Source organism: Electrophorus electricus, chromosome 4 (assembly GCF_013358815.1).
Source record: "Electrophorus electricus isolate fEleEle1 chromosome 4, fEleEle1.pri, whole genome shotgun sequence".
NCBI lineage: Eukaryota > Metazoa > Chordata > Actinopteri > Gymnotiformes > Gymnotidae > Electrophorus > Electrophorus electricus.
In genome coordinates, this window is record NC_049538.1 from 26336566 (window position 1) to 26345563 (window position 8998).

Genomic DNA, 8998 nt, shown 5'->3' on the forward strand with positions numbered 1-8998 from the left:
TAGGCTTTCAAGTACCAGCCCTACAAAATGCCATCCTCTCATAGTGAACTCAGAGGGAATCACTGTGCTCAAGTGGTTCTGTTTGAGGTCTTCGTTATTGGCATGATGGCTAAAGCATATCAATAAATAAAATAGAACAGGGTAACATCATTATACACATGAAAAAACAAGTATCACACTATTGGCTTGCACCCAGCCAGAGCGCCTGCACTGCGTTCATGGAATTCAAAGGGGAGTCAAGTGGGAACTGGTTGGTAGGAGGGTAAAATCATTTGTTTGTGTGCCTCGAGGTGCAGCTCAAACAGTGGAGTGTGAATGAGCAGACTTTAGAGCACACCCCAGAGAACGACACAGTCTTTAGAAAACGCCCCAGAGAACAACAGTCTTTAGAGCACACCCCAGAGAACAACAGTCTTTAGAGCACACCCCAGAGAACGACACAGTCTTTTGAGAACGGCCCAGAGAACGCCACAGTCTTTAGAGCACACCCCAGAGAATGACACAGTCTTTAGAGAACGCCCCAGAGAACGACAGTCTTTAGAGAACGCCCCAGAGAACGACACAGTCTTTAGAGAATGGCCCAGAGAATGACAGTCTTTAGAGCACACCCCAGAGAATGACACAGTCTTTAGAGAACGCCCCAGAGAATGACAGTCTTTAGAGCACACCCCAGAGAATGACACAGTGTTTAGAGAACGCCCCAGAGAACGCCCCAGTCTTTAGAGAACGGCCCAGAGAACGACAGTCTTTAGAGCACACCCCAGAGAACGACAGTCTTTAGAGAACGGCCCAGAGAACGACACAGTCTTTAGAGCACACCACAGAGAATGACAGTCTTTAGAGAACGCCCAAGAGAACAACACAGTCTTTAGAGAACGGCCCAGAGAACGACAGTCTTTAGAGAACGGCCCAGAGAATGACAGTCTTTAGAGCACTCCCCAGAGAATGACACAGTCTTTAGAGAACGCCCCAGAGAACGACACAGTCTTTAGAGCACACCACAGAGAATGACACAGTCTTTAGAGAATGCCCAAGAGAAGGACACAGTCTTTAGAGCACGCCCCAGAAAACGACAGTGTTTAGAGAACGCCCCAGAGAACGACTTCACAATGTCTTTAGAGTATGTTATGACACAGGAGAAAGTAGCTGCTTCCACTGCAGTGAGTCCCACTGGAAGTCTTTTCCCTTCTCCTGCTTCTCTCATTCCCCCCTTCTCTCTCTCCTACTCCTCTCGCTCTCTCTCTTTCTTTCTGAATGAGAACCTAAGGACAGTGCCGCGAAATTCTGAGCTCTATCAGAAACATGTGTGCAGAGTTGAAAATGCGCAACTCTCAAAACGCACAAGCAGCAATGGAAGACCAGTTCCCAGTTCAAGCCCAAAGTCTGCTCAGTGCAGGACGCAGGAGTAGCACACGAGTCAGGGCAGAGGGTCTCCACGTCACTCAGAGCAAGTATTGAACTGCACCTGACTATTCACACGGAGTCAAACCCGTCCTTCATAAAACCAGACCAAGCGCGGAATGAAGCGCGAGGAGGTCGTTTCGTCTCTCTGCTCCTCTTCTCCCTGTTCTCCGGGGGGGGGGTTAAAGACACAGTAATGCTGATAGCAGGAAATGTTAAGTCCCTTTGCTTAGGAGGCTGCCTAGAAGAGCGCATGCATCCATAACCAGCACATGACATCATGCCAGACTGGAGTGCCCTGGCACCCTTCCTCTGCTGCTTTGGAGGTCCGATATTCCTCTGAAACCCATGTCACTACTTTCAATTCAGTGCTCTTTTCTTGTGCTTCTGTGGTAGCCTGTGTGAAGGTTGAAATAGAGACGTTTGCATGTCTGTAGCGCTCTCTCTTCTGTTCCATTTTGTCATGCTATTTGTCATTTACAGGTTATTCTCCCTGAAAAAGTGCTATAAGGGTAGCGTTTCACTATTCCCCATATTTGGAAAACTGCTGGTAGAATATTTATACGAGAGCGCGGGTGAAAAATCACACTTGCAAAAATATTCTACCGCCACCTTGTGGCGCAAATGTGTTCTTTACCTGACAGCAATGTAGGTCAAGTTGGACAAGTTTTGGTACGACACAGAAAAATTTACATATATTCTGTGTAGTTTGACAGAGCATGCATGTACTCAAAAATACATATGTAGTACCATAACCTAAATACACGTGTAAGGAACGTATGCATTTGAGAATATTTAGGCATGATCCTTAGAATTGTTACTGCCGGGAAAAAGTACTTTTCATTTTTACTTTTACAGTTAGAAACTATATTATATTAGAAATCACTATGTTAGAAACCACTTGGTTTGGGATACTTATGTTTTCAAAATAGGGGTATTTGTTAGGTTGTCGCGCTGATGGTGAGCCAGAATAAAAGTTGCAGTGATGGAACACACATCCTTCTCTTAACTAGGTGCTGGTTCGAGAAATCGGACACACATCCTCTTCCAGGTCAAGAGCTCAGTTGAAGATAAAGGGAAATCTGCTCACACTGTAGCTTTTTAGTGGAGAAACAAATGTTTTGATCCCAGCAGACCTTCATTGGGTCAAACAAAGATCTGGCTCAGTCTAAACATTGCCTCCATTAAGGAGGTGCACTGAGGAGCACTGTTTAATGATGAGCCAGTATAACAGTATAACAGCAATTTGGGGAGTTTACGGCTGTAACTTTTTCCTTGTCCGTTAAGTGATGTTTTACTGAGCGTGCTGTGTAAACATAAGATAAACTGGAGTACTTCCATTGAAACAGTTGTATCGTAGTTATGTTGAAAATGAATAGTTGCTGTTTTCATCTATTACTGAAGATCCGAATGTACCAAAGGAGCGGGCAGTTACACGCCTACTTTGAGCCAATTCCTCCGCATCAGTCATGGCATTCTTCAGGCTTTTGTTAATGTACAGACCTCCCCGTCCCAACCCAGCTTGTGGCCGTGATTGCCTCTGTGTAGCTACACGCGGTGAGTGTGTGTGCTTGGCAGCGGGTGCCGTGCAGGGTGGGAAGGCGAATGGAAAAATGCGCGGCATTTAGGTAGAGCTGTGTCATAAAGCTGGCACTAATGAGACCAGGCTTTGGGGGGAGGAAGGGCAATGGGTGACATACGGATCCGAACACACTGCCATCGTAGCTATGCCGTGCTCGGAATGAGACGCAGCAGTTCTCCTGCACACTTGCACAGAAAATGTGTGCTACGCTGTGTAAAGAGTGGTTAGACAAGCAGGTTCCCTGCCTACAGCACCGAGATACATCTTACAGCAGATTTCATAGATACTGCTACAAATATTATTTTAATATTATTCTTATTATTACTATTTGGTATACTAATTGAAACCAGTGGTTACACCCAGAACCAGTCAAGTCCTACAACCTTACCAGCCATTTTCAAGAGTAAAGTCTCTTCTCTTTTCATCCCTTGCTCTCTTCCCATTATTTGCTCCCTCATACTATCTTCCTCTTTTCCCTCCCCACTGTGCCGACATGTAGCGCCCAGTCGTCATACCCAAATGCGACGGTTGGAATCCACCGCATTTTAGCGGGTCTTCTGCAGAAATAAACAGTGGGGTTGCAACAGGCAGCCGACGAGCTCGCACTAGGGGTCCGTGCGGGTCCCGAGGCCCTTCCCCCAGCAATCTCCGCCACGCGTTTGACATCCTCGTGCAAACCCACACGGCCTCACGCGTGTCCACGCTGGGCGCCCACGTGCGATCGTTCGTCAGTAGCCGCTCTTGCCTCTGTATGTGTTGGAGCGGTCTGTGCGTGGACACTCACTGCTGTCACTCCCTGCCGGAAGACTGTGAAGAATGTTGTCTAGAGACTGGAGGAGCTGCACTAATGACTGTGAAGGAGAGACAGTTAGAAAGAGAAAGAGGGAGAGGGAGATTGAGAGGAAGGGAGAGAAAGAAAGTTCTTTAGATGTTCCAAAAGAAGTAATCATTAATCATTCACACATTACATAAAAGAACTTTGAATGGGCCGTGTGCTTGTCAGTACTCCCGTTTTACACTGTTTACATGGCATTACTGTAAAGAGCAGACGACATTCAATCTTCTGAAACGCAGCAGGTAATTCCTTAACTCTTGCATCATTATAATAAAAGTCATGTGCATGGTTAAAAAACAGCCATTTTTTTCCCATGAGAAATCGGGTTGGTTTTTCACTAAACAATAATTTAAATGATCCAAAACCAACATGAGATTTATGTAATTTACTGGAAAAGTACCAGAAGCAAAGTATGACTGGACCATCATCACTAGGTCACATAAACAGAGTTCAGTGCAAAACAGTTCATATCCATTACATTTATTAAACCATAAAAGTAACATTCACGATTTGTGGCAATGGTAGTTACTATTTTATTGCATTGCTTGGAGCATCAGTCCAGAATTGCATCAAATTAATGAAACGATGCATGAGGTAATGGCAGTGCTGTTGTGAACTAATTAAGCATTATGTAGCTTGCTTCGTGAGCCTCACCAATTTGTACGACAATAAATTTTTACAAAAAAGTCTTAGTTGTTAGTGTAGTATCGGATTTGAGGAGTGCAGCAATACTCCTGAACCATTAATGTAAACAAAACCCAAAAAAAGAGGAAGACAGTCCGACTTAGTGAGCTGCGGGCTGTGCTTTTTAACATGTATTACGCAGTGACTTTTACACTTTCTAAATGGTTGAGTTTATGCAGAAGAGAATAGGGAACCAGTTACTGAGATGACCTCTTTGCAATTTTTTAAACCTTCTGTACGGAGTTATTCTGTATTCACAAGAGAGGACACATTCCCCAGCCGGCGGCTGGCCACAGTAAGCATGTTTTAATGTTCATGAGTAATGCTTAATTACCCATACATAGCCATTTACAAGCAAACCGCTGTCGGGCTCCTCAGCAGAGACAGGCCCCAATTTCATGGAAAATAACGCTGGTGTGCGTCGTAGTCAGAATTATCCACAGCATTAGCCCCATTTCATAACCCATATTAGCTTAGGCAATTTCATGCATACAAAAACACTGCCTCATAGCAGGGGGCTCTGTGATGATTGTGCTAAAAGTAATTTCATAATAATTAGTTTAGTAGGAAGAAATGCTTTTGAAGCCCTCAAGTGTGTTTGAAGCCCTCAAGTGTGTACTGATGGGGGCATTTTTCTGGCCACTATAAGGAAAAGTCTTATTCTTTTAAACAACATGCATCATTTGTTTGAAAAAACAAACTAGCAACCAATTTCTAGAATATTTCTCTTTGACTGTTGATGCTAAGCTTAGGTTTATGATTAAGGATCCAGTTCATCTGAAAGCCCTCTTAAAGATATTAACACAATTGTGTGTGCATGTGTGTGCAAGGTGTGTGTTCAGCAGCTGTAGACAGTGTCCAGGCCAATAATTCTTCCATTCCTCCTTCATTAAAGCCTGAGGCTGAATGTGCTCTCATACCCTCACTCATCATGAAGCGCATGAATACCCAACCCACTCATTTACTGCAGATCTGCATCTCCTGGGACATGGGCGTGTGCAGGACTGAGCCAGGGTCAGGCTGTGCTGGAGATGGATCGCCTCGATCAGCAAGGCAGTTAGGATATGTGGCCCGCGGCTGGCTTAAAGTGTCCCCAGAGAGAGGTGCATGGGGCTAGGCTTGCCTCATGTACCAAATAGGGGTTTTGCCCTCTGGGTTTTGGAGTATTAGATACACCAGAGCATGCTTACCTCCTCTGTACCGCTCCAGTCTGAGACAGTGTTCCGTACCTCTATGAAAATAAATACCACTGTTGAACTTTGGACTTTTTTCCATCATGTTTGGAGAAGGTGATAGTGTGTATACATGCTGTATGACAGGGACAGTTTTCTAAGGCATGAACAGGCAGTGAGTATGAAATCGTGTGTGTGTGTGTGTGTGTGTGTGTGTGTGTGTGTGTGTGTGTGTGTGTGTGTGTGTGTGTGTGTGTGTGGGTGGGTGTCTGTGTGTGTGTGGAAACATGTCAAGTAGAATTATGACAACATATTATATGCTCTTGTTTGTTTGTTTTTTTAATGTGATTGTTCATGCGTACCTATCAGTTGTTACATGTGTAACTATTAGTGGCTCAGAATCACATATATTGTATATTTAACAGAATCATTCTGTTTGACATTTCTGATTTCTATATGTTTTCACACCATATCATAAAAATACGTTTTGTTTAACATTAAACAGTTTATCAAGCCAAATTGGTTTAGCTGTGCAATAATGGATCTGACCACTAGATGTCAACAGATAGTTATAACATGAAATTTTAGGCTCTTTGTTTATTGCTCATCGAATGGACTTATGAGATAGTCCTATACATTAGAACCTAACTCGTTATTTCAAGCCATTAATATAGCATCAATCCAATCCTCACAGTCTTTGTAATGATCTTCATTAATGGATAAATAATAAGTCACGTTTCTTCAAAGACAAATTAGAAAATAAATAATCAACGGTATACTTTGCTGTATAAACTACTTTCAAGAACGAAAGAGAACGGATATGTAATCATGAGATATAATTTCCTCTGAATCCCAGTTTATTTATAACGTAATGTAATGTCGACGAAGTATGTATAAACAACAGCACCATCTTATAATATCTGACTTCAGTACAAGAAGTAAGAGGAAATTAGAGCAGGGGTGTTTGCCTGAAATGGGTGTGGCCATAATTAAACGTCAGCATGTCACAGGAACTGGCATGTGGACGCCCTGGGGGATTGGACCGTGTAATGCAGGGTGGCTCGAACCAAACTGCTGACCCAGTTTCTGAACATACCAACCAGACTACGGTGAACCTGATAAATTCAGCTTGTGATAAGTATTGAACTTACCATGGAGTAGAGGATGTTACCATGCCAAAATTTCTAGATGGGCAAACTGTGACAGATTGACTTTGTAATGATTGTAAAGTATGAGAACTACTGCACAGTCTTTAAGGTCCTTTATAAAATTCCTAAAAACACATTCCAGACGGTCTAGATCAAATACATCAGGTTGCCATCAGTGTTGTTTTATTGTGGTTACACAAAGCCATAAAATGCCCATCTTCCTCCACTTCTCACTACAGTGCAAAGTCCACCTGATCCTCCCACTCCCCACTGAAGCTGGGCTGCTTCCCATGCACCCAGAGTGCAGTCCAACACAATACCTTTGTTATCCATCAGATTGTATACCATCATTACGCATTCAGCCTTTTGTCCAGACCTCCCCCAACCTCCCCCACCCCTTAGCCCTGGACCCAAAACTTGCCCTTCTCACAGCCCATCTGCCCCTGATCTTGCACAGACGCACACACACACACACACACACACACACACACACACACACACACACACACACACGCTCTGTCCACACTCCACACCAGCTGTCCTGGTCCAGTCCCTGGGGTGTAAACAGGTGCTGGGCTTGTGCAGGCCTGAGCAGAGGCGCATGGCAGCACACGCAGCCTCTGCTCAGTCTGCTCAGCAACATTCACTCGACCCTGCTGCTGTGCAGTTCAGTTCTGAATGCTTAGTGTCCTTTGGCCGAAGAATAAAACCATCACCGAAATTGCAGCATCAGGTGTCGATTTTAGGTGTCTTTCAGTTTGGTAAAAGGGTCATGAAGGAACACAGATATAGAGGTTTAACTTTACAAGTATGATACAGTTGTCAGCCTGATATTTCTATCATTTCAGATCATCCACCCTCAAGAGTTTGTACGGAGCTTCTCACTGAATCTAGGAAGCATGACACCATGGCAAAGGACTGGGTGAAAATATAACGGCGTCCATTGATGGTGTGGTATAAATAGATAAAAGGAAGAAGGCGTTGTCAGGACTAGGTTCTGCGCAGGGCTATTTTTAGCCTCAGGCCAGCTCTGTCCAAAGAGACTGGCAGGGTCTACACTTATCAATAACACTACACCACTGGACCAAAGCGACCAGTAGCCACCAGGACACAATCAAGGTGAAACGAAAGTGCTTATAGTGTGTGGTGGGGGGGAGAGAGAGAGATCAGCTTAAGTGGGGTCCTCTATATTCAGAGCCAGCACTGTGGGTTGTAAAAGAAGAATGTGTCAACACTACAAATGATGGGAGCAACCAACTAGCCACTTTTCCCTTTTTAACATTTTTTTTTTTTTTACAATGTACAGTTATATGATTCTTAGAATGAGTCATAGCAGTATCTACCTTGGCTCACTGTATGATGATTCAGAGCCTCTATTGATTTTACACACCTTTGAAAATGAGGTACATATATGAATAAAACAAAATAACATGGTTAAAAATAGGTGGTAAAGATCTCGGGGAGAACAGGACATATCCCAAAATCCACCAGAACAATGTTTGAATACACAGCAGCGATAGTAGTGAACTGCTGAACTCTTCCTGTAAGCTAATAAATGGAAAGTAATGATAGCTGGTGTTACAACAAGCAAAAAAAAAAAGTCACACATTCTGACTTCTCATGAGCGAGGGTAGTGTATAAATCAGGCAAGAAGCGAGTTATACCATACATTTACTGTTTGGACCTTCCTGAGTTCTAAAATACAGAAAACCTATGCCATCACGGATTTCAAAAATTTCTATTTAAATAAATAATAGGTTAATTGTAAGCTCTGCAGTTCATGTTCCCTCCAGCCAGCTTACAGGGCCAGTGTGTTCTTGAATAGACATGTACAGATATGGGAGATCCCCCAATGTCTGCACAGATGGGGCAAGCTGCAACAGGCCTGCATATACATGGGAGTGCACCCAGGGATAAGGCTGCCTCTAACCCCTCCCCTCAGCCTCAGTATGGAGTGACACTTTACAGGACTTGCATGCCAGGAAACACCTTTCTGAATTTCCACATGTTTTTGTTTGTTTGTTTAGAGGCTAGATTTGAGCAGTTGTCACTTTCCAGAGAGCTTGGTTAGTGGTCCATAGTGATAAGCTGCAGGGGTAAGGGTCTTTGGTGAAAAGTAAATATACTTTTTAGTGAATGTGAAAATAAAAAAAATTTTCGTTACGTAAATTGCCTA